This window comes from Schistocerca americana, chromosome X (assembly GCF_021461395.2).
Source record: "Schistocerca americana isolate TAMUIC-IGC-003095 chromosome X, iqSchAmer2.1, whole genome shotgun sequence".
NCBI classification, from domain to species: domain Eukaryota; kingdom Metazoa; phylum Arthropoda; class Insecta; order Orthoptera; family Acrididae; genus Schistocerca; species Schistocerca americana.
Genome location: NC_060130.1, coordinates 412,507,499 through 412,534,961, shown reverse-complemented (window position 1 = coordinate 412,534,961; position 27,463 = coordinate 412,507,499). Strand labels below are relative to the sequence as shown.

The 27,463-nt window shown below is 43.8% G+C and overlaps 1 protein-coding gene across 1 annotated transcript in view; it reads left to right on the top strand.

Annotated features, from left to right (window-relative positions):
- Nucleotides 1-1,966: 1,966 nt before the first annotated feature.
- Nucleotides 1,967-27,463, top strand: part of LOC124556749 — a 249,137-nt gene continuing 223,640 nt past the window's right edge. The window contains exon 1 of the mRNA XM_047130744.1: nt 1,967-2,064. The gene's annotated coding sequence lies outside the window, so the exon portion shown is untranslated. The remainder of the gene's footprint in view (nt 2,065-27,463) is intronic.

The window sequence follows — 27,463 nt, the reverse complement described above, 5'->3', positions numbered from 1 at the left end:
TTCAGCATTCCTTAGATTGTGACGTCGTGACTCAATATAGTATTCTTGATTATCTACGTCTTTTCAGAAATAACTCTGTGGATTTAGAAGAGATGAACTGTTAGTCTAGCAAGAATGCTGCAATCACTGTCGCTTTTCTGAAACGGTTCTCACACCATAAAAAGTGATCACGTGACGCGTTGCACCGTTATTAGATAACAGTACGTACCTTCTTAGGGAAAATAAACGTCATGGTCGGATATACTTCATTTACACAGACCTACGAAAAACTGACGTTCGCATTTTAGTTTTTGTCGCGCGGGATTGGCCGAGCGGTCTCAGGCGCTGCAGTCGTGGACTGTGCGGCTGGTCCAGGCGGAGGTTAGAGTCCTCCCTAGGGCATAGATGTGTGTGTCTCATAGGATTTCACACACATTTGAACATTTGCATTTTAGTTGCTGGATGTCACTGGTCCTAGATTACGCCAAATATTACCTCTCAGCCAATAAAATTCACCAATAGCAATTATTTAGTTCATAATTGTTCGTCGGAGGCTATTTCGGGTATCTGGGACTTATCTATGTGCTTTTGTCGGTCCTTCGTAGCACGAAACGAGGGTCACTGCGGAGAGCAGTTTTCCCATTTCCCGTTCCCATATTGCAATATTTTCGTACAAATTGAAGACCATGGTCAACACTGTCGTGTAGGAGTATCTTGTCTGTTTCGAGCGTTGTGAAACCTCGCCCAAATATTTAGGGTTATTTAGGGATCAAAAATCAAATTGGGTGACAAACGTAAACAGAGCTGCTGAGAAAGCCGAAAATAGACTCAACGTACTGGAGAAATTAGTTGGTTGCGAAGGATATCGTGAAATAAATTACGTTAATATGTTCCCTAAACCTTTCGCAATTTAATAGTTTTCGATACGGTTCTAGAGCTTGCCATCGGATTTTATTATTGTATCTTCACAATATATCGCTGAAAAATTGTGTAGGTAGGTGTTGTTGCAATTCTTTTTAAAATTTCAAAAAATGCGCTCAAGAGTAAACATTGGTATCACACTGTTACGAAATAGTCTATAAACTCACCAAGTCACTGAGCTCCGCGCAAGCGTCGCCTACATCCCATTCGCGTATACCATATTTAAAGATATCAATAATACTCAAAAAGGTTAGCAAAACTACTCAATTTTAAAAAAGGAGGAGAAGATTGTTTTAAAAATTTGTTGACACGGTTTGTGTTCACTGATGTAAAAAAAGAAGTTCCTCTCCCCTCTGCCACCTTTTAGGGATCGATTTTTTCTTTTTTTCTTTCTAAAGTAGTCTATGTTTTTCCTCAGTGTTTAAGCTATCTCCATACCAAATTTCATCAAAATATTTTCAGCGATTTAGTAATGAAGACGTAGTGTTCCTTTCGCATTCAAGTTATTAACATGGTCTACCTTACTTACTAACCATCACTCATCATAACAAAAGTACTGACATCCGAGAACAGCTGCTGCTAACAGACGTTATTTCATAAGTGACTGGTCGTAGGAATCTGTAATTTCTATTCAATTAATATACGGTCACTGTGTCAACAATATCCATAACTGATAAGTTTAACGAAAACTTTAAATCATAAGTTGGCCTGGGAAGAATTAGTTCGTGTTCAATACGAAATTCTTGTATAATAGCTGGAAAACACGCTAAATAGGGCAGACGGAAAGCAAGGAAAAGACACGGAGAAACAAGGTAATGCGTCCAGTCCGGTTAGAGACACTTTCTTCAAACAACAAGGCCAGCAATCATAAGTGGGGACGTAAATGGTAGCTGGGAAACGGTCAGGAGTGCGTGCACGACGGTGGTCGAGTTAGCGGAGCAGGAAATGAGGGGTGCCGAGGCGGCAGATGCAGGCCAGACGGTAGGTCAGCGGGAGCCGTCTGACGGGTCCGGCTCGACGTGACCCTGGCCTCAGCTGCGCGCAGCCACGCTCGCTACAGTCGCCCGTCACACGCCGCAGCGTCCTAGTCGACGGCCTTCTCCTCAGCGGCTATCCAGGTCTCAGCTGTTTGGAAGTCTCTAAGGTTGCGCCGGTGTGCAGAGGGTGAGTTTGTGAAATACTATTTTGCTCTTATTTATGTATGTAATTATTTTTCCTTAGTTGGGCAGTCTATGGATCTTCTTTATTTCCTCTATCCATCCGTTGTGGTACCTATATCTCTAACGTCTATCAGTTATAGAATTTTGGAACACGTATTATGTTCGAGTATAATGACTTTTCTGGAGACTAGAAATATACTCTGTAGGAATCAGCATGGCTTTCGAAAAAGACGGTCGTGTGAAACCCAGCTCGCGCTATTCGTCCACGAGACTAAGAGGGCCATAGACACGGGCTCCCAGGTAGATGCCGTGTTTCTCGACTTCCGCAAGGCGTTCGATACAGTTCCCCCCAGTCGTTTAATGGACAAAGTAAGAGCATATGGACTATCAGACCAATTGTGTGATTGGATTGGAGAGTTCCTAGATAACAGAACGCAGCATGTCATAGTGAATGGAGAGAAGTCTTACGAAGTAAGAATGATTCCAGGTGTGCCGCAGGGGAGTGTCGTAGGACCGTTGCTATTCACAATATACATAAATGACCTTGTGGATGACATCGGAAGTTCACTGAGGCTTTTTGCAGACGATGCTGTGGTATATCAAGAGGTTGTAACAATGGAAAATTGTACTGAAATGCAGGAGGATCTGCAGCGAATTTACGCATGGTGCAGGGAATGGCAACTGAATCTCAATGTAGACAAGTGTAATGTGCTGCGAATACATAGAAAGAAAGATCCCTTATTATTTAGCTACAATATAGCAGGTCAGCAACTGGAAGCAGTTAATTCCATAAATTATCTGGGAGTAAGCATTAGGAGTGATTTAAAATGGAATGATCATATAAAGTTGATCGTCGGTAAAGCAGATGCCAGACTGAGATTCATTGGAAGAATCCTAAGGAAATGCAATCCGAAAACAAAGGAAGTGGGTTGCAGTACGCTTGTTCGCCCAATGCTTGAATACTGCTCAGCAGTGTGGGATCCGTACCAGATAGGGTTGATAGAAGAGATGGAGAAGATCCAACGGAGAGCAGCGCGCTCCGTTACAGGATCATTTAATAACCACGAAAGCGTTACGGAGATGATAGATAAACTCCAGTGGAAGACTCTACAGGAGAGACCCTCAGTAGCTTGGTACGGGCTTTTGTTGAAGTTTCGAGAACATACCTTCACCGAGGAGTCAAGCAGTATATTGCTCCCTCCTACGTATATCTCGCGAAGAGACCATGAGGATAAAATCAGAGAGATTAGAGCCCACACAGAGGCATACCGAAAATCCTTGTTTCCACGAACAATATGAGACTGGAATAGAAGCGAGAACCGATAGAGGTGCTCAAGGTACCCTCCACCACACACCGTCACGTGGCTTGCGGAGTATGGATATAGATGTAGATGTAGACGTGAAATATTCGAGTATTGGTCGAAGGAATTCGTCAGCTACCTCCATAGTGAGCAGATTAGACTTCATGAGGGTTCATCCAGTGAATCTCGGTCTGGCATCTGTCTTCCCTGCGATTGGTTTTATGTGATCGTTCCGCTATAAATCGCTTCGTAAGCATACTGCCAGGAATTTAATGGGTGTGACTGTTTCCAAGTTTCCAATGCTTTTTTGGTCATCGTGTAATGATAGAATTATGGGTCTTTCCGTTTATCTACATTTACATCAACATCCATACTCCGCAAGCCACCTGACGGTGTGTGGCGGAGGGTACCCTGAGTACCTCTACCGGTTCTCCCTTCTATTCCAGTCTTGTATTATTCGTGGAAAGAAGGATTGTCGGTATGCTTCAGTGTGGGCTCTAATCTCTCTGATTTTATCCTCATGGTCTCTTCGTGAGACATATGTAGAAGGGAGCAATATACTGCTTGACTCCTCGGTGAAGGTATGTTCTCGAAACTATAACAAAAGCCCATACCGAGCTACTGAGCGTCTCTCCTGTAGAGTCTTCCACTGGAGTTTGTCTATCATCTCCGTAACGCTTTCGCGATACTAAATGATCCTGTAACGAAGCGCGCTGCTCTCCGCTGGATCTTCTCTATCTCTTCTATCAACCCTATCTGGTACGGATCCCACACTGCTGAGCAGTATTCAAGCAGTGGGCGAACAAGCGTACTGTAACCTACTTCCTTTGTTTTCGGATTGCATTTCCTTAGGATTCTTCCAATGAATCTCAGTCTGGCATCTGCTTTACCGACGATCAACTTTATAAGATCATTCCATTTTAAGTCACTCCTAATGCGTACTCCCCGATAATTTATGGAATTAACTGCTTCCAGTTGCTGACCTGCTATTTTGTAGCTAAATAATAAGGGATCTTTCTTTCTATGTATTCGCAGCACATTACACTTGTCTACATTGAGATTCAGTTGCCATTCCCTGCACCATGCGTCAATTCGCTGCAGATCCTCCTGCATTTCAGTACAACTTTCCATTGTTACAACCTCTCGATACACTACAGCATCATCTGCAAAAAGCCTCAGTGAACTTCCGATGTCATCCACAAGGTCACTTATGTATATTGTGAATAGCAACGGTCCTATGACACTCCCCTGCGGCACACCTGAAATCACTCTTACTTCGGAAGACTTATCTCCATTGAGAATGACATGCTGCGTTCTGTTATCTAGGAACTCTTCAATCCAATCACACAATTGGTCTGATAGTCCATATGCTCTTACTTTGTTCATGAAACGACTATAGGAAACTGTATCGAACGCCTTGTGGAAGTCAAGAAACACGGCATCTACTTGTGAACCCGTGCCTATGGCCCTCTGAGTCTCGTGGACGAATAGCGCGAGCTGGGTTTCACACGACCGTCTTTTTCGAAACCCATGCTGATTCCTATAGAGTAGATTTCTAGTCTCCAGAAAAGTCATTATACTGGAACATAATGTGTGTTCCAAAATTCTATAACTGATCGACGTTAGAGATATAGGTCTTTAGTTCTGCACATCTGTTCGACGTCCCTTCCTGAAAACGGGGATGACCTGTGCCCTTTTCCAATCCTTTGGAACGCTACGCTCTTCTAGAGACCTACGGTACACCGCTGCTAGAAGGGGGCACGTTCCTTCGCGTACTCTGTGTAAAATCGAACTGGTATCCCGTCAGGTCCAGCGGCCTTTCCTCATTTGAGCGATTTTAATTGTTTCTCTATCCCTCTGTCGTCTATTTCGATATCTACCATTTTGTCATCTGTACGACAATCTAGAGAAAGAACTACAGTGCAGTCTCCCTCTGTGAAACAGCTTTGGAAAAAGACATTTAGTATTCCGGCCTTTAGTCTGTCATCCTCTGTTTCAGTACCATTTTGGTCACAGAGTGTCTGAACATTTTGTTTTTATCCACCTACCGCTTTGACATAAGACCAAAATTTCTTACGATTTTCTGCCAAGTCAGTACATAGAACTTTACTTTCGAATTCATTGAACGCCTCTCGCATAGCCCTCCTCACACTACATTTCGCTTCGCGTAATTTTTGTTTGTCTGCAAGGCTTTGGCTATGTTTATGTTTGCTGTGAAGTTCCCTTTGCTTCCGCAGCAGTTTTCTAGCTCGGTGGTTGTACCACGGTGGCTCTTTTCCATCTCTTACGATCTTGCTTGGCACATACTCATCTAATGCATACTCTACGATGGTTTTGAATTTTGTCCACTGATCCTCAACACTATCTGTACTTGGGACAAATCTTTTGTGTTGAGCCGTCAGGTACTCTGTAATCTGCTTTTTGTCACTTTTGCTAAACAGAAAAATCTTCCTACTTTTTTAAATATTTCTGGTTACGGCTGAAATCATCGATGCCGTAACAGCTTTATGATCGCTGATTCCCTGTTCTGCGTTAACTGTTTCAAGTAGTTCATGTCTGTTTGTCACCAGAAGGTCTAAGATGTTATCGCCACGAGTCAGTTCTCTGTTTAACTGCTCAAGGTAGTTTTCAGATAAAGCACTTTAAAAAATTTCACTGGATTCTTTGTCCCTGCCACCCATTATGAACGTTTGAGTCTCCCAGTCTATATCCGGCAAATTAAAATCTCCACCCAGAACTATAACATGGTGGGGAAATCTACTTGAAATATTTTCCAAATTACCCTTCAGGTGCTCAGCCACAACAGCTGCTGAGCCAGGGGGCCTATAGGGACATCCAATTGCCATGTCTGAGCCTGCTTTAACCGTGACCTTCACCCAAATCATTTCACATTTCGGATCTCCGTCAATTTCCTTTGATACTATTGCACTTCGTATCGCTATAAACACGCCTCCCCCTTCACTGTCCAGCCTGTCTCTGCGGTATACATTCCAATCTGAGTTTAGGATTTCATTACTGTTTACGTCTGGCTTCAGCCAACTTTCTGTCCCTTGTACTATATGGGCGTTGCAACACATTGTATTTGCTTATGCTGAGTGACAACTGCCAGCCTCTGCACCAAGCTCGATCCTCTGCAGGTCTTCCTGCATTTCGTTACATTTTTCTACCGTTGCGACTTCTCTGTATGGAACAGCTCCATCTACGAGCACACACGAAGCTTGGTAGTCGTGACGAACAGCTTCCAGAAGTCAAGGAACACGGCACCAACCTGGGCGACGGTATCTCGTCTTCTGGGTCCAACGGATGAATAGAGTGAGCTGGGCTTACACGGCCATTGTATGTGAAATTAAAATTGATTCCTACAGAGGATAACTTGGCCTGGTATTGAAATTCTGTGAGCGCATTTTTGTAGAAGATTCGACCAATATGCTGATTCCTCCTTTGTATATCTCGCGAAAGGACGTTGAATTGGAGAGACTCGGACTCATACTGTGGCTCGCCAACAATCCACCGTCCTGAGCACCAACCCCGACTGGAACAGGAAACTGACGAAGTAACAGTGGTACACAAAGTATCCTCCGCTACACACCATAAGGTGATTTGCGGAATATAGAATGTAGAATAATAATGATTATAATAAACATATAGTGTAAATACCTACCTCAATTTATTTATTTATTTTTATTTATCGTTTGGCGTAGACACTTGGATACGTATGGCGCAATTGACATTTAAATTACTCCAGATGAGGAGCTAAGAAACAAATACAAGTTTTATGTACATTAGTTATAAAATAGACGTAAAATATGCTGTAAAATGAACAGCACAATGTGTGACGAAATGGACTGTAGAATGCCTAGCAAAAATGGCCAATAAAGGGAACAATAAATTGTACATTAATATAACCAGTTGAATGGATATTAAAGTCAGCAATAAAAAGAATATTAAAATGAACAGTACGATACGTAATGAAAAGAACAATGAAAGGAACTATAAGTCTTCACTAATGAAGCTGACTGGATTAAAAGACATAGGCGGCAGGCGTAGTCCTTATATATTAACGTCTAAGCTATCCAACCAAGAAACTGCAGCGTCCTTCTGTTCATATAGATCTGCTTTTGGTCCTGGGTACGCTACCACTTTCGGTATGGTCAACTGCCTGTCGCAGAGCACCTTAGTCACACTGAGGGCTTATGGATTGGCTCCATTTGTACAGAAAGTCGTGGCAGACCACTTATGGATTTTCATGGCTTTCAAATACTTATGCTGATCGGTATCTCATTTCATAAATTTTAAAAATGTGGAAGGAGAGGATGAGGTGTTGGCTATGCCCTAATAGTAGCAACCATTCCAGCACTCACCTTGGATAATTTAGGAAACCGCAAAACAATATGACTACATCAGATAAACTATTCTGGACTCTCTTTACAGGAACAGCTTTGGTTATTCCCAGTCAATGATAGAGACTAGCAATTGTAATCGCACAACCACATACACCTCATATATGAACTATACTCTCAACTATTATGTTCATTTTAGTGAATAACATGCCTGTAACACAATTAACCGGACTGAGATATTCCTGCAAATGATGTAAGTTTGAGAGGTCAAACACCTTACACTGTAGTGGAAGCTTGTTAAATACATATGCCACTTAGAACACCGCCAACTTTTTTCAGCTATAGCTAAGGATGTGCAAGTACCGCCAGTGGTTTTCAGCAATAGCTAAGGATGTGCTCACAACATAAAACTCGCTCCTCTACTTTGAGATAATTGGCTCAATGCATCTCTTCCGTTTAAAAGTTCAAGTTTTCAGCCACAAGTCTCGTAAACAAGAAAATGGACTACAATGTATGTCTGTGAATCAACACCCTGTGTTTTCTGGATGGCATGATTTTCAGATAAAGACATTCTTCCTGTCTCATCTGAGTCTTCAGAAAATCTTATCCCGTATGACATCAACAAATGAAAGTGGCAAAGTGTGCCCATAGGCTCTTGTGTAAACACTAATGGACTAGTGGAACACAAATACGTTTCCGATTAACTTTATGTCACAATTAGGCATTTCACTTGATATAACCTTGCTTTTGCTGTAAAATGAACTTGACCTTGCTGATGGTTCTTTTATTTTTTAGCTCACCCAGCAGCAATGTTAAACGCATTGCTTAGCAAAATCAAAGTTGTCTAGTTAAATGCCTAATTGTGACATACACTTCTTTGCAAACATGTACTGTGTACAGCCAGCGCTTATACAGGATCCAATGGGCACACGAAAGGAATAGGAAGCAAAAAAACCACTGGTCATGCCTAATACAAGTAGGTGAAATATGTATCATTGATAATACGAAGAAATATTGTTTGCAAAATACGGATAATATATATTCTTAAGTAGACGATAAACATGAAAGTATATTTGACAGCATATTTATCAACGAAATTGTGCCTTCTTTATTCTCTAATAGCCTGCATTATGAAAGACAAATAAACTTTTGCTCTCACAAGATTAGTTTTTGTTCAGTCTTCGATGGGGAAGTTGCCTTAACGTTGTTTCTTCTACAACCGTTATAGTGTACATCTATGTGTCTAAAGCTACTGCACGGCTCTGAAGTTCTCGCGCTGACTAAACAAAAGCACGAATGCCCTTTAGTGAATTTCAGTACTGGAGACATAACAAATTTCATTTCATAAATGATGTAAGCATTCATACAATGTACATGTGGAAGTACCATTCCTCCGAAATTGTTCCACACAAGTACCAAGTTCGATGATGCAGTGGTTTCGACGCTGGACTTGCATCCGGAAGCAGCGAGGTCCTAGTTACTGTACACTACTGGCCATTAACATTGCTACACCAAGAAGAAATGCAGATGATACACGTGTATGCATTGGACAAATATATTATACTACAATAGACATGTGATTACATTTTCACGCAATTTGGGTGCATATATCCTGAGAAATCAGTACCCAGAACAACCAGCTCTGGCCGTAATAACGGCCTTGATACGCCTGGGCATTGAGTCAAACAGAGCTTGGATGGCGTGTACAGGTACAGCTGCCTATACAGCTTCAACATGATACCACAGTTAACCAAGACTAGTGACTGGCGTATTGTGACGAGCGAGTTGCTCGGCCACCATTGACCAGACGTTTTTAATTGGTGAGAGATCTGGAGAATGTGCTGACCAGGGCAGCAGTCGAACATTTTCTGTATCCAGAAAGGCCCGTACAGGACCTGCAACTCGCGGTCGTGCATTATCCTGCTGAAATGTAGGGTATCGCAGGGATCGAATGAAGGGTAGAGCCACGGGTTGTAACACATCTGAAATGTAACGTCCACTGTTCAAAGTGCCGTCAATGCGAACAAGAGGTGGCCGAGACGTGTAACCAATGGCACCCCATACCATCACGCAGGGTGATACGCCAGTATGGCGATGACGAACACATGCTTCCAATGTGCGTTCACCGCGATGTCGCCAAACATGGATGCGACCATCATGATGCTGTAAACAGAACCTGGATTAATCCGATAAAATGACGTTTTGCCATTCGTGCACCCAGGTTCGTCGTTGAGTACACCATCGCAGGCGCTCCTGTCTGTGATTCAGCGTCAAGGGTAACCGCAGCCATGGTCTCCGAGCTGATAGTCCATTCTGGTGCAAACATCGTCGATCTGTTCGTGCAGATGGCTATTGTCTTGCAAACGTCCCCATCTGTTGACTCAGGGATCGAGACGTGGCTGCACGATCCGTTACAGCCATGCGGATAAGATACCTGTCATCTCGACTGCTAGTAATAAGAGGCCGTTGGGATCCAGCACGGCGTTCCGTATTACCCTCCTGACCCCACCGATTCCATATTCTGCTAACAGTCACTGGATCTCGACCAACGCGAGCGGCAATGTCGCGATACAATAAACCGCAATCGCGATAGGCTACAATCCGACCTTTATCGGAAACGTGATGGTACGCATTTCTCCTCCTTACACGAGGCATCGCAACAACGTTTCACCAGGCAACGCCGGTCAACTGCTGTTTGTGTATGAGAAATCGGTTGGAAACTTTCCTCGTGTCAGCACACTGTAGGTGTCGCCACCGGCGCCAACCTTGTGTGAATGCTCTGAAAAGCTAATCATTTGCATATCACAGCATCTTCTTCCTGTCGGTTAAATTTCGCGTCTGTAGCACGTCATCTTCATGGTGTAGCAATTTTAATTGTCAGTGGTGTAATTCAGGTTTTCCGTTGCTTCTCGACATAAGACACTGCTGATATTTTTCACTGTTCTTGTCCACCCACGATAGTGTTCTCGTTCCAGCAACTTCGATGTCGATCGAACATTAAACTCTAGAATTCATTTCTTCTGCAAATTTTGTTCGTGATCATTTTATTGAATTAGAGAGGACCAGAACATGTGTCTTGGTCAAGTGAGTCATGGGAATGGTCTTTTACTGTCATATTCGACGGATCACATAAGATTATGACTCCTGGTTGTCAAGAAGGCATACTGCACAAGACGTTTTCTACAAACACGTGGTGTATCTTGTTCTGGTCACTCCCCATTTAAGGGACAATTGCTTAACTATAATTCAGTTTCTTAACTATAATTAAGTTCCTTTCTTTTACATCATTAATTTGTTCCTGGCTAGAAGCATCGCCGATGAGTGGTTCAATTACACCTATCGAGTAGAGCATTTAGGTCGGTCGGGGCCCTTGGTGCAACAAAAACTAAAGGACCTCCACAAAGCGCATGGAAAATAAGAGGACATGTTAACCGTATTTTGAAATAAAAAAAGTTGCGTTATATTAATGTGCTATCTCCAATAAAGTCTAAACATGGTACCATAATTCCTTTTCCTTTTAAACGCCTGTCGCACTTTCGAGCAGTACCCTCTTGTTTACACCAATAGCTCCGACATTACCCGAACTTAAGTGTCTTGAGCAAAGGACATGTTATTCTGTAGTGTATAAAACCAGCCTTCCATTAGTGAATATAAATAATGATAGCATAGTAATAATTACAGGGTTTAAAGCGATTGCTGAACATAAAAGCACAGGGTTGTACAATCAGTTAAATTCACTTTTTTCTTAAACTTGAATTCTGAACGTACATGTTTATTTTATGTGCAACAAAGAACTATTCCTATGCACACTTTATCCCCACGCCGATATAATACAAAGTCAGATGAGGTTTCCAAAACTCGCCTAATCCTAAATCACTGTTTCCAAAACGATAATTATAGAATATTGTGTTATTGCAGCTGTAACATTTGTCAAACAATACTTTTGAAAATAATGTTCACACAATGTTTTTGACGTTCGGAGTTTGCTGTATATTTTTGGCGTTTTTGAAACTATAGTAACAGTCTAGCGGTAGCGAGCTGCCTCGGGCATGGATGTTTGTGATGTCCTTAGGTTAGTTAGGTTTAACTAGTTCTAAGTTCTAGGGGACTGGTGACCTCAGCAGTTGAGTCCCATAGTGCTCAGAGCCATTTGAACCATTTTTGGTAGCGAGCAGACACTAGCAACATCTGTACGAAGTTTCTGTTCAGCGTTTAGTTTATTCATTTTCTAACGTTCTCCTGTGAATAATAGCCGTCTGTCTGTAATGAGAAATATTTATTAATTTTGCCAAGGTGCTCGCGTGTTTTTCGAGCGGTAGTGTCGCATGAGCTGACTTCGTAGCGTAATACTCTAGTCCTTGGCGTGAGCAGCAGCAGCAGTAGCAGCAGTAATTAGTCTGCACAGAGAGCCTGGGCTAATCGTTTTATTGTATGTTTCTGCTTTGAATCTTTTTATTTATTGTTGTGTTGTGCTGTTAAAGTCTAATCGTTGCGAATTATCTGTCTTTGCAATGCTATGTCAAGCTGCCAAAACGCCCCACTACCGACTCAATTTGAACTAGCTGCAAAAAGTCAGCAGTCCTCCAGTTGTTGACACGTGATTGATAACCAGCACCAGTAGTCAAATTGTATCGTGCGATTGTTTCGGTTAGGTGATTATCTTTCGTTGTACCGTTGAACGCAGATAAAGATGGATAGGGACAGTTTCTGTTGTGTCTCGATTAAGGGGGGAACTGGCCACTCCCTGGAAACAGCTGGAACCTGCGTTGACCACGGTGGACAGGTCTGGGGCTGCTCCCCTGGACTGCGGAGGCATTGAAGCGACCGAGACGAAACCCGTGGATCCTCTGATCCCCGCACAGCCACTTGGGATCACCGATTTCGCGAATCTCTGATGGAAAGCGAAAGTACTTACTGGCCGCACGGTTATCCCCTCACGTCTTAAAACAGATTTAAGGTCTGCCTATTGCTGATAGTAGATTTGAGCCAGCACAGGACGCCTTGTCTGTTGTGATTGCGGCCAGTCTTCTGGCAAGGTCTGCACAAGAGAATAAGTTGGGTGTGTCATCGAGACTTCCAAAGCTGGGAAAGTAAGGCAATTGAGTCTATCGGGAAAACACCATCGTTACGTCTGCCTGGAGCTCTCATTAGAGACATAGAGGGCGCTTTTCCAGTAACTATTAAGTGCGCTGCTTGCAGCCAACTGCAAATCTTGGCTCATGTCGGCACGAATGGTGCCTGCCATCTGGATTCAGAGGCCATAATCGTTTTCTAAAGACGGCTGACTGAACTTGTGAAGATACCTACCTCCGAAGGTGGGTTAGAAACTAATCTTGCGTTTCCCAGCTTTGTTTTGGAGCCGAGTGGAGCGATTAATCCAGTGGCTTGAACGTTTCTGTGACGATCTTGGATGAAGATGTCTGGACTTTCGCTGTCAGCTAAAGAATTTAGGACCCTCCGACCCCTTTAAAAAGTCTGGCTTGCACTACACACAGGAAGCGTTTAGTAGGTCAGCAAATAAAGTGTAAACTGACGTTGGTATTCTAGGTTACGGAAACCTCAGTAATGGCTCGATAAAAATTACGTATTAATTTCGGAGGGCGTAGAATATCAGCCCCATTAGTAACTGAAGGTAGCATTCGTTATTGCAGATCAGACAAAGAAATTGTTAATGTAGAAGTAGTTTCAAAAACAAAAACATCATCTCGACACAATTGGTGACCAACAAGAGAGCGAGCGAGGTAGCTGCGCTGGAGAGACCTCTACCGGCAATCAGGTGCGATACTAGAAGTCGGTCAAGGGGCGGAGGGGGGCTAACGGGGGTGGGGGGGGGGGGGGAGGGGTTTGGGGGAATGGAATATGGCTTAACAAAAGGAGAGTTGGGGTTCTCTACCGACAAATCGGTAAAATTTGGTGTTGCTTAAAGTAGCTTTTGTTTTGGAGTTCAAGGTAAAAAATGTGAATTAATAAATAATAAGACGCCTATTTTAAGTTAGATGATATTTATTGGTTTAGGTAGTAAGCTATTTTTCGCTCTTATTCTTTTGTTAAAATGTGTTTGGAATACATTGCAACCTATATGCTACATAATAATTAAAAATATGATTGAATCTGTTGGAGTAATATATTCGCTGATTTTTGAAGTCATTCTATCCAGTGTAATATGATACTCGATGGTGGAGGGGGGGGGGGGGGAATATAGCCCCCATAGCCTCACCCCTTGCTACCGCCCCTGCCGGCAATCACATGAACCACCAACTTATAACAGGCGCTAACCTAAGCTTTTTGTTTTGATGCAATATTTATCCCAAAGTTCACGTACAATATACAGAATTATGAAACCGGATGAACCTTTTTCAAACGTCGTAGTATTAGTTGATTGCAGAAGCGCCCGTGAAATGGTCTCAGAACTAGCACGACATTTAAACGTAATAAAGCTCACATAAGTCTAGAAGTAGAAAGTTAGGCGATACCAGAAAAGAATCCTAATGGAAGTTTAAATTGTGATAGGGATGCATATTGCAGAGGTGACAGTCGGTGATGGAGGCGTTTTCGTAGTCGTTAATATTGCAATAATACCTAGTGAGGTTAGTGCAGATTTCAGATGCAAAATAATTAGGTTTAGATAAGTGTTAAACGTGAATGATAATCGCGTATTTTTATAGCCCCCCTCCCCCTGCGTCATGAGCCACAGTGGCGGACGTCTCAGGGAAAACTTGGAGAAGGGCGCGACCTTCCTGCTAATGTTATTGTATTAAGGGAAACTTTCATATTACCAGCTGCAGACTGAGGACTCAAAAGTATTAAGGTGGTTTATAGGGACAGAGATTTGTGTGATATGCGTTATCCGAAAATTACCTTCAGTAGTTAAACTAAGTACTAACTCGTGAGGGTTCCGTCGTAGATCTCCTTGTTATAATCAGGCCAGAATTTTTCGATTCAAGTGTCGCCGAACAAGGGATCAGTGATTATGAGATTGTCATAGCATTGATGAACAACAGTTGTCAATAGAAACGTAGGAAGATATTTCTGATTAGTAAGTGAGATAAGAAACATACCGGGTGATCAAAAAGTCAGTATAAATTTGAAAACTGAATAATGTAGAACTGAATAATGTAGATAGAGAGGTACAAATTGACACACATGCTTTGATTGACATGGGGTTTTATTAGAACCAAAAAATTCCAAAAGTTCAAAAAATGTCCGACAGATGGCGCTTCATCTGATCAGAATAGCAATAATTAGCATAAGAAGGTAAGACAAGGCAAAGATGATGTTCTTTACAGGAAATGCTCAATATGTCCTCCATCATTCCTCAACGATAGCTGTAGTCGAGGAATAATGTTGTGAACAGCGCTGTAAAGCATGTCCGGAGTTATGGTGAGGCATTGGCGTCGGATATTGTCTTTCAGCGTCCCTAGAGAGGTCGGTCGATCACGATACACTTGCGACTTCAGGTAACCCCAAAGCCAATAATCGCACGGACTGAGGTCTGGGGACCTGGGAGGCCAAGCATGACGAAAGTGGTGGCTGAGCACACGATCATCACCAAACGACGCGCGCAAGAGATCTTTCAGCAATATGGGGTGGAGCGCCATCCTGCATAGACATCGTACGAAAAATGGTTCAAATGGCTCTGAGCACTATGGGACTTAACATCTATGGTCATCAGTCCCCTAGAACTTAGAACTACTTAAACCTAACTAACCTAAGGACAGCACACAACACCCAACCATCACGAGGCAGAGAAAATCCCTGACCCCGCCGGGAATCGAACCCGGGAACCCGGGCGTGGGAAGCGAGAACGCTACCGCACGACCACGAGATGCGGGCAGACATCGTACGTTCCAGCAGGTGTTTATCAGCCAGGCTGGGGATGATGCGATTCTGTAACATATCGGCGTACCTCTCACCCGTCACGGTAGCAATTACGAAACCAGAATCACGCATTTCCTCGAAGAAAAAAGGCTCGATAACGATAGATGTGGTAAATGCAACCCATACCGTGATTTTCTCGTCATGCAATGGAGTTTCCACCACAGTTCTAGGATATTCGGTAGCCAAAATTCTGCAGTTGTTGGCGTTGACAGATCCTCGGAGCGTGAAATGAGCGTCGTCGGTCCACAACACGTTACTCAACCAATCGTCATCTTCCGCCATCTTTTGAAACGCCCACACCGCAAATGCCCTCCGCTTCACTAAATCGCCAGGTAACAGTTCATGATACCGATGGATTTTGTACGGATAGCATCGGAGGGTACGCCTCAGTGCCAACCAAACAGTAGTGTATGGAATGCCGATGCGACGTGCGACTGCACGAGCGCTGACTTCCCCGTGCATAGACGAACCCGCTACAGTCTCCATCTCTTCCTGAACCGTCTCAGCAGCATTACGCCTTCTGCTCGGTCGGCGACTACGGGGTCTATCGTCTAAACAACCCGTGGCTTCGAACTTCGAAATCATTCTCGCCACAGCTGCATTTGTCAACGGACCTTTAGCCATTCGAATCCCCTTCCTATGGCGATAGGATCGCAACGCTGAACTAGCACATTCCCCATTCTGATAATACAGCTTCACTAAAAGCGGCATTTCAAGTAACGTCAACATGCTACGACTGCTGGCGCATCTGACTCTCTCTCTCTCTCTTTTTTTTCTTTATTGTACTTCAATTCCCCATCAGGGCGGGCTGGCAGCAGCATATGCGCTGCTCTTCAGCCGAAAGACATAGAACAAACTATAGAAGACATTTAAAAATAACAAAGGAGAGAATATGGTGAACATAGATATAGAAAAAGGGGGAACATCATGGAAGGCAATAGACAAAAAACGGGGGTGACTGTAAAAATGGAGATAAAAAACTGTTTAAAAGTAGCACACACAAAAAACCACACACTGCGACAATTAAAAGAACGAAAGGCACAGTATGACTGGAGCATAAAAGGTATCGACGGATGGCGTAGCACATAACAAACACTGATGGCAAACCTCAAGGCAGTACACAATTAAAATCACACCTCTTGACGCACAGGAGAAACAGCACTAAACACAACACTGATGTGGCACACTGACGATGATCAAAACAGAGGATCTGCCAGGCGCAAGGAGATCAGGGAGACCGGAAGAAGGGAGGGAGGGGAAGAGATGGGGGAGAAGAGCGGGGGGCACGCTTAAGAGGGCCAGGTAGGGAGGGATGTGGGAAGGAAAGAGGCAAGTATGGGGTGCAGGGTCTCAGGAGAGGGGGGGGGGGGAAAGGAGGAAAATCCGCTCTGGGAGAAGGAGGGAAGAGGAAAATGGGGTGCCCTGGGGAGGGGGGGGGGGGAACAAGGCCAGGTTATAGTTGGAAGGAAGGGTAGATGTCACAGCGAAGTTCGTCATCCGGGAGGGGGAGGAGTTGGAAATTGCCCTGATGAAGGAGATGGAGGGTGTGGAGGTGGAGAGAGGGAGGGATACAGCGATAGAGGTGTGGCAATGGGCGGGGGGTGAAGAGGAAGGAGGAAACCAGAGGGTGGGGGGGGATCAAGCCTGCAGACAATGTAAAGGATGCGGAGATGTTGGAGGAACAGGAGGAGGTGGGGGAAGGGGATCAGTTCATACAGGAGCCGTGTGGGGGAAGGAAGGCGGATACGGAAGGCAAGGCAGAGCGCATGGCGTTCAAGGATTTGGAGGGCCTTGTAAAAGCGGGTGGGGGCGGAGATCCAGGCAACGCTGGCATAGCAGAGGATAGGACGGATGAGGGATTTGTAGGTGTGGAGGATGGTAGAAGGATGCAATCCCCATGTCCAGCCAGACAGGAGTTTCAGCAGGCAGAGGCGGGAATGGGCTTTCTGCTGGACGTTCTGGGGATGAGGGGTCCAGGTGAGGTGTCAGTCGAGGGTGAGGCCAAGGTATTTCAGGGTGGGGGTGAGCTGGATGGGACGACCATAGAGGATGAGGTAGAAATCATGGAGGCGAAAGGAGCGAGTGGTGCGGCCTATGATGATTGCCTGGGTTTTGGAGGGGTTGAGACGGAGGAACCACTGATTACACCAAGTGGTGAACTGGTTAAGGTGGGTTTGGAGGGTACGTTGAGACCGTTGAAGGGTAGGATAGAGAGCCAGGAAGGCGGTGTCATCAGCATACTGGAGAAGGTGGACTGGTGGGGGTGGCTTGGGCATATCAGCTGTATACAAGAGATAAAGGAGAGAGGAGAGGACAGAACCCTGGGGAACACCAGCCGTGGGATAAAAGATATGGGAGTTGGTGTTGTGAAGGGTGACACAGGAAGGACGGTGCGAGAGGGAGGAAGCGACCAGACGGACAAAATTGATAGGCAGGGCGTAGGTTTGGAGTTTAAAGAGGAGACCGGGATGCCATACACGGTCAGATTCTCTCTCTCATTACAGCTCCTTTTATACACGATTGTCATGGGCAGTCACTGACGTTTTGCTGTCCAGCGCCATCTGTCGGACATTTTGTGAACTTTTTTTTTTGTTCTAATAAAACCCCATGTCATTCCAAGCATGTGTGTCAATTTTTACCTCTCTTTCTACATTATTCCGTGGTTTATTAAGTTTTCAAATTTATACTGACTTTTTGATCACCTGGGGAATTACCTCAACAGTCGACATCAAACATTTTTCTCTGAGATTGAAACTATGGCCTACAAATTGATAGAAGTTAAGATCTGTCTATTGTACAGTATGCCATAGACACGTATTTGCCGAGCTAAGTATTGGTCGGGAAGACTTCCTGTGGTTGGACAGCCGTGTTAGAAAATTACTTCGTAAGCAAAGAGATATTCACTACATACTGAACTGTAGCCAAAACGTAGCTGACAAAAAAACTGAAGTATGTAAAACGAGAGCAAGCAGAGCCATGCGTGAAGCGTTCAACAGGTTTGAAAATAAATCGGCTTCTACTGATATGACGAGAAATGCTAAGAAGTTTTCATCTTACATTAAGTCGGTAAATGGGTCAAAACTAGCTGCAAAGTTGCTCAGTTACCATACTGGCAACGAAATGGAGGATGACAGAGAAAAGGTCGAAATACTAAACTCCGTTTTCGAAAATGGTTTCACTGACGAACATGGTACTGAGTTTCCTCTTTGCAGTGGTAACACGAACACTAAAAAGACAGATTTTGACATGCATACCTATACGGTTCTCCATAGAGTATGCGAACGAAATTATTCCTCTTCTAGTGGTAGTCTGCCGTAGGTCTCTGGAATAACAAAGCATTCCAAGTGATTAGAAAAACGCGCAGGCCATTTCCGCTATAGAGAAGGATTGTCGAACAAATGCATACAACTATAATCCTATATCACTTACGTCAATTTATTGATGAATTTTGAAACAAATTTAATACTCACTCATTTTATCTTTGTGAAGACCGAAAACGCGCTCAAGAGGAATAAACATGGATTCTCTAAGCAACTTCTTCTGAAGCCTACATTCCTCTGTTCGTTCACGAAACAAGAAGGCAGCAGATACCGGCATCCAGGTTGACGCCGTGTTTCTTGACTTCCGGAAGGCATTGTATATAGTTCCGTACTGTGCCTAACGAACAAAATAAGAACGTACGAAAATCAGACCAGCTTCGCGATTGGATTGAAAAGTTCCTAGCAACTACAGCACAGTATGTTTGTCTTAATGGAGAGAAATTTTCAGACATACAAGTGGCTTCGGGCGTACCCCAAAGGAGTGTTATAAAATCATCACTCTTCACAGTACACAGGGTAATCAGCTACGTTTTCACCTCAGATATTTTCGGCATAGTTTAAATTGTCGTAAATTGTCGTAATTCTGTTTTCATCAAGGTGAAATGTAGGACAGTTCTCCCACAGGACGTTTTTTCATATAGATCTGTAGTAACTTCTGCATTCGTAGCTATAAACGAGACCAATTCAACAGCATTTCACTCATCAAAATCCGATTACTAGTTTCGGACTGATTAAATTATTTAGAACTTAGGATTTATCTGTACTCAACATGAAACTCATTGTTGTCTCATGCAGAAGTACGTAACTGCGTATCCAAAATAAGAAAAATGTCATATCGTATAAGGAGGAAACATAGTGTTGGACCTCTGCGATGTTACTAATAAATTGCACGATAGACTTGTATCTTTCGTTTTGTCTGTGTCGTTCACGTATGTCGATTGCTGATTATTTTGAAAACTGAATACCTTCATAAACCTTTCTCATCTGAAAAAGTGTGGTTGATAGCGACATCTCTGTAATTAATATAGCTGTGAAAAAAGACTACACGTCATTTAGTGACAACTTTTACACAACTCATTTGTATGAAAACCGAATTACGTTATCTTAAACAGTTCCGAAAATAACTGAAGTGAGCGTCAGAGCTGAATCAGCTTGAATATAAATGAACTAATGAAACTAGTGAATAACACCAGAAGCTCCATACGGCTATTGGTGAATGATGCTACGAGAAACAGTCACTTCTACTGAACAGCGGGAGTGTGTGTACAGAGCGACTTAAAGTGGAAAGACCACATAAAATTAATAGTGCGAAAGACATGACAGACTGAGATCCACTGGAAAAATCATCAGGAAGTTAAGTCAACGTGCGAAGAAGGTAGCTTATAATACCTTCGTTGGACCCGTATGTGAGTATTACTCCTCATCCTGGGACCTTACCAGGTGGTACTGACAGAGAATATCCTGTGAGCAGCAGCGGGTTTCGTCACGATTTGGTTTAGTTAGCGCAGATGTGCCACGAAGATGTTCATCTAACTGCAGTGGTAGACGCTACAAGAGACGCATTGTACTCCGCTGTAGGATTTACTGTGAAAGTTCTGACAGCATATGGTTCTAGAAGGGTCAAACTATACATCAGTTCCTGCTACATACATCTCGCGTAAGCTCCATGGAAGTAATATTTGAGAGATTCGAGCTTGTACTCAACGTTACCGAACAGTTGAAACTTGCTGACAGATTAAAACTGTGTACCGAACCGAAACTCGAACTCGGGACCTTTCCCTTTCGCGGCCAAATGCATTTCTGTGAAGTTTGAAAGGTAGGAGATGATTCACTGGAGGAAGCAGAGCTGTCAATACTGGTCGTGAGTCGTGCATGGGGAACTCAGTCTGCACTTTCCCGCGAAAGGCAAAGGTCCAGAGTTCGAGTCTCAGTCCGGCACACATTGTATCTAACCTTACCTCAGGCCGTAGCAGTCTGCGTCATCCAGGATCAATTGTTTATGTTATTTACAGTGAGTGCCAAAATGAAACAATAGCGCCGGCCAGTGTGGCCGAGCGGTTGTAGGCGCTTCAGTCTGGAACCGCGCGACCGCTACGGTCGCAGGTTGGAATCCTGCCTCGGGCATGGATGTGTTTACTGTCCTTAGGTTAGTTAGGTTTAAGTAGTTCTAAGTTCTAGGGGACTGATGACCTCAGATGTTAAGTCCCATAGTGCTCAGAGCCATTTGAACTATTTTTTTGAAACAATAGCGTTTCCCAGTACTTTACTATACTAAAACTCCTTTCAAAGTGAAGTAATTTATATTCAGCATATATACTGGCTTTATAAAGAATCTTTGTGTGTATTTAGATAAGGACAAATATTCATTTTAATTTGATATCTTAAATGGATGTTTTATTGTAATTACATTTAAAGGGAGTCAGGAGATGGAGCGTGTGCATTCAGATGATACCTAGACAAGCCATCTAGATGCCACGCTTCAATATTGTAACTAAAAAATTTAGAAAGAATGTCTCTGCGAGATAGTCATTTTTAAAACCTAAATGCTTAATGAAGCTGCTTGGAACACCAGGAGTCGTCCTTGTTCTATGTTGGTGTTTGTTGAGAGTGAAGTTAGTGCAATGTCTTAGCATCATAGGTAACAGTAAAATGAAATATGGTAAACCACTGATAATACAGAAGTTTATCAGTCACGGAATGAGGTAGAAAATGTTACTGGAACGTCCCAAAGTGTAATGTCACACGTGTAATTTCACGATTGTGGGCTATTTTTCGAACAACGTGAAGTATCTGAGCATCAACGAGGCCACTGACAACCAGCTGCAGCTCTTTGCAAGCAGCAGCACACTCCAATAAAACTGCTGAAAGCCCTGCAAACAGCAATTTGTCTCAGAATACCAATCTAAACAATTTATAATTCCCTTATTAAGGTGACCTCTTGTTCTTTAAGCTCATTGTTTCACAGGAAGCAGCATTAGCAGACATGCTTGTCATTCAAAAGTATTTTATAATGTCTGGATGGTGCAAAATAATATTTACACCAGACCGTTTATTATAAGGATCTAGTAAACAAAAAAGTAAACGAACATGTACACACACATACGCATACACACAGGAGAGGGCAGGGAGAGAGAGAGGAGAAAACCTGACCTGAAGCTACAGAATAAAAGAAACAGTAGTGGTCACTTTGTTGCGTGATCACACGACTGTCCACACGCTGCGTTTATATGGAAAGGCTGAATAACTGATTATTAATAATCTCGTCACAATGGTCCAGAAGATTACGAAAGATAAATTTCATATATTTTTTTAACCTGACTCTAAGTAAAAAAAGTATTCATGTTTCACTTCTTGTTTTGGTTGTTAATGTGAGCAACATCGTGGAAAAGTGAAACTGGTACCTCAGTCAACAGTTTTAATAAATAGAGGATAATTATGTTTCGTGAATGCTGAATAACCAGGTGCATGAGTAAAATATGTGGAGCGTAAGGGAGTCTTGCCTCGAATCCCGCCTAACGCCCAGCACTGATGGAAGAAAGACAGTGGAGAGGGAAGACATGGAATCCCTAAAGTAACGCACGATTAGCGCATTGAGGAGATGTTGATAATCCTCCATTCTGAATAACTTTCTGTGGAAGACTGGTGATAGCATGTCATTAAATTCCTTCCATTGTGTTTCATAAGTACAGTATAGGGGTACACGTTCTGAAAGTTGCTAAGAGATGCTGAGTACAATAAAGTGGCATTGTGCAACTATTAAGAAGAAAGCCTTTGTTTGCCATTCCATTCTGATCGCATATCTCAACTAACGAGTCCAGGGACGGAGTTAGAGTGCTCTGGAATGACGTTTCACGCCGCTCGTAGTACATGTTGACAAACTGAGCCTGTTGTCTCTGCCGCCTCTGGAGGGGCCTATACGTTAGTCGGAAGTCATTATGAGCTGTCGTTCTGTGGCACTGGTCAGTAACAAGTCCGGTCCTCTGTAGCTGCGCCACGCAGTTGCCTCGTTGCACCGCGACCACCAGCTCTCTCGTTTGCGGTTGTCTAACAGTACTACATCCTGCAGACGAAAACGCTTTAACGTGAACAGCTTCGTAATCATTTCGCAGAATACCAGGTGTAGAAGTATGAAACCGGAATTTCGTTGCAACAATTACACGTCTTTTGTTTGAAACTGATAAACAGTATTTTATTCAATATAATTTCCATTGCTAGTTATATATTTCAACCACCTCTCCGGCAGGCTATGAATGCCACGCCAAAAAAACAGTTCTTCTTTTGAAGCGAACCAGTCAGCGAGCCATTTTCGTACATTTCCATACGAATTAAAGCGTTGTTCATCGAGAGCGTGTCCCAGTGATGGAAATAGATACCAGTCGGATGGAGCCAGGTCTCGAGAATAAGCCGCATGCCCTAGTATTTTACAACTGAACGCCACGATCGTTTCCCTGACGCGTTTTGCTGTGTGTGATGGGGCGTTATCACGGAGCAATGTGACTTTGTGTTGTCTTTTTCCATATTCGGGTCGTTTTTCACGTAATGCTCGATTTAAATCCATCATTTGCTGTTGGTAGCGATCAGTGTTAACGGTTTCACCAGGTTTTAGCAGCTCATAATAGGTGATTTGGTCTTGCAGTGGATATCGATGGTTTGCCTGGATTCACCCAAGATTTACGACGCTTAGGATTCTCAAAATATATCCATTTTTCATCACCTGTCACTATTCGATGGAGAAACGACTTTCTTTTGTATCTGGCGAGTAGCATTTAAGAGGGGGTCTTTCGATTTACTTACTATCTTTCATTCAGTTCATGCGGAACCCATTTTCCTACTTACTGCACCTTTCCCATAACCTTCAACCGAAGAGAAACGGCTTTCTGCGACACATTCAATTGTTCCGCGAGTTACTGTTGAGTTTCAGTATCAACTTCATCCAATACGGCCTGCAATTTGTTGTCTTCGAACTTTTTCAGTGGTCTCTCGCCCTCGTTTCTCACGTCAAAATCAGCAATTTTGAATTTTTTGAACCACTCGAAACACTCTGTTTTTCCAGGAGCATGTTCGCCGAAAACTTCTACAAGCATTCGATACGATTCTGCAGCAGTTTTCTTCAAATAATAATAGAAAACCAATGCTGTCCGCAAATTGTAGTTCGTATGGAACTTGGGTTACTGTGTGTTAACATTCTTCGTCAGCCGTTACAGGAAGCAGATGGCGCTGCAGACGCTGTCTCACGGGCCCTACCTCAAACTGAGGGGTAAGGCAAGGAAAAATAGTAGCGTGAGACTCTTGATTTCAAGACTTTGCGTCCTGTGACCTGGGTTAAATCTCAAACCTATCCGCACTGTAGCCGGCCGAAGTGGCCGTGCGGTTCTAGGCGCTGCAGTCTGGAACCGCGAGACCGCTACGGTCGCAGGTTCGAATCCTGCCTCGGGCATGGATGTGTGTGCTGCCCTTAGGTTAGTTAGGTTTAACTAGTTCTATGTTCTAGGGGACTAATGACCTCAAGAAGTTGAGTCCCATGGTGCTCAGAGCCATTTGAACCATTTTTTTTATCCGCACTGCGTATAGTATGAAATTCATGAACACGACATTATACACTACTATGTATTCATCGTAGTCACTTAAACGCTTACACATGGTACATAACACTCCGCAGGGATGGAATAATGTGCACAGAATAAGAAAAAACTTTCTAGAACAGCTCCTCGGATCTCGCAGCCAACTAAAATACACATATTTACTTAACATTAAATGCAACTCTGGCACCTAAGCTCATCTGTCTGCGAATCGTGTTAAATGAGTCATTTGTGCTTCCATTGTGTGTCTGATTAAGAGCAGAGAACCAGCCAAATGATGATTATAAGTAAGTACCTGGAAACCACACACGGACACCTAAGCAAGCTATGTGTTGATTTAAATGACAGTGTGACTGTATAATTTTCGGCATGAACCTCTGATCTTTGTGAAGAATGGTATTGTTATAGAAGGATAGTGTTAGTGTGATCCTAACGATTATATAAGTTAGTGGGAGGAATCAGAAATCAGGCTACCCTTTAATGATTTAACTTATCGCTGGGTCTTCCATTATATACAGACGCGCTAAAGCTTCCCTAATAGCGTGTTGGTTAATCTTTGGAACTTTATTTGACAGGGATTGTGCGCGATATTCGACAGTTTCTTCGTAGGTTTCCATAGGTATGTGGCACCAGATGTCTGCACAAAGATCACGCAAATCACATAAATTACGAGCCGGTGGTTTGCGTGTGCAGAGCTGGCACCTTATAGCGTACCAGATGTGTTCAATCGGGTCCAGATCAGGCGAATCTGGTGGTCAAGACCCCAAAGTGTGTTCACTATCATGCTCCACAAATCACTGTAAATCGATTCTGGCCTTGTGGCACGGACAGTTAGTCTGCTGTAAGATGCCATCGAAAAGACACAAATGGTCCGCAGTAATGTACACATGGTTCACAGCCGTCATGGTGCATTTTATTAATACCACAGGTCCCACGAAAGCCCTAATGAATGTCCCCTATCCAATCTCCATGACACCGCGCCCACTGCTGTCGTAACTGAAGACGTTTTTGGGTTCATATGGGAACGCATAAGGCTCGTCTACTGCAGAGCCTCATGTTCAACAATGTGAGTTGAACAGTGTGCTCCGTGGCACATGTGCCTGCTTCATCATTGTACGAGTAGTTTGCTGTCAGATCTGCCACAGATCACTGCCTTTCCTGCTTTATAGAGTGGGCATGCCTCCGAACTTCACGTTCTGTTTTGAGGTGTGGACGTCCAACGCCTTGTCATGTACTCGTTGTTTCACTATGCATCAATCACTTTCCGTATTTACTCACGACGGTAGCACACGAACAGCCGGCCGGCTTCATCTATTCATATGTGTTCGTTCCCATACGCCTGACGATAGAATACAATGCTTGTGCAGGCACAAGTATTTTGGAGCATTAGGACCACAATGTTGAGTCCATGCTGTTGAACATGAGACTCTGCAACAGACAACCCCTACGCGCTTTCGTGCTAACCCAACGCGGCTGCACATTGCAGTGGGAACACGATCATCAAGACTGGACCATAGATCAATGGAAACGTATCGCCTGTTTGGGTACTTTGTTGATTGAGAGGGGGGCGGGGGGGGGGGGGGTGGATCAAACAGCGAGGACATCAATCCCACAATGCAAGGTGGCAGAAACTAAGAGAAGAACACCACCAACAGCACAGTCCAGTAGATGGGAAAGGAAAAAAGGCAAACGTAGTGGCAGAAAACACATCGGGGCGGCGGGCAGAGTAAAGAACAGGAGGGGGCTGGGGCGAGAGCAGGGGGCCACGCCAGAGACGCTATGCGAGACTGGGCGACCGCCGTTGGCCCATCCCGATCCCCACACCATACTGTACCACACAATGATCGTGACACAGTGAGGACAACACCATGGGAAGAAATCGAGTGAGGTGGCGCAGTGGCTAGCACACTGGACTCGCATTCAAGAGTTCAAACCTGTGTCTGGCCATCCATCCAGATTTAGGTTTTCTGTGATTTCACTAAATCGCTCCAGGCAAATGCCAAGATGGTTCCTTTGAAAGGGTATAGCCGATTTTCTTCCCCATCCTTGGCACAATCCGCGTTTGTGCTCCCTCTCTAATGATCTCGATGCCGATGGCACGTTCAACCCAATCTTCCTTCCTTCTTTTCTTACCATCAAACAAAACACAAGAAAATGGAAAAAAGGCACAAAAGACCAGACACAACGACGGGAAAAGGATGGGGAAACGTGAGCGATGTGGAGAAAAGGCCGAAGGCCTCTCAAACAGATGCAAACGCTAAATGAGGAACTCCAGTTCCAGAAGGAAATTCATGTACTTGAATCTGGGAGGATAAACCTCTTTCACGAAGAAAAAAAAAGGACAGACATAACCATTTGGTCGTCTGCTAACAACCAAGGCAAGGAGAGCGGGAGAGTGCAAAGGGCCAAAAAGTGGGGGCTGTCCAATGAAATATGAATCGTTTGGGCGAGGAGTGCAACTACAAAAGGGGGGAGGGGGGGGGCTCATTACAGAGTATAAAGCCATGGATCAACTTGGTATGGCGAATGCAAAAATGGCGGCGAATGGAGGATTCTCTTCTGAAGAGGTGGAGAGAATAACGCCAAGTGTTAGGAGCCCCCTTAACAGTACAAAGTCTGTTAGGCACGGCTAGCTTACAAAAGAGAGGAAAGAAATTTGGTGTGAAGCCATAAATCCATCCCCGGAAGGGTCATGGAGAATGGGGAGTAGGTGGTTATCGTTCCCAGCCAGACGATCAGCAAGCTCATAGCCCAGGATGGCTTGGAACCGAAAGGAAATCAACCAAGAAGCAGCATAGTCAAGCTTGGCGAGAAGGTTTTGGATGCCAGAGACCAAGGAGTGTCGGGAAAAACATCAGGCAACAGCCTGAAGGCCATTCATCAAGTTCGTATGTAACAAAACTCGGGTAATGGAGGACCATTTAATATGGCAGAGGGCACAATAAGTGGCCATCAGTTCTGTGGTAGATCTCCCATACATGGCAC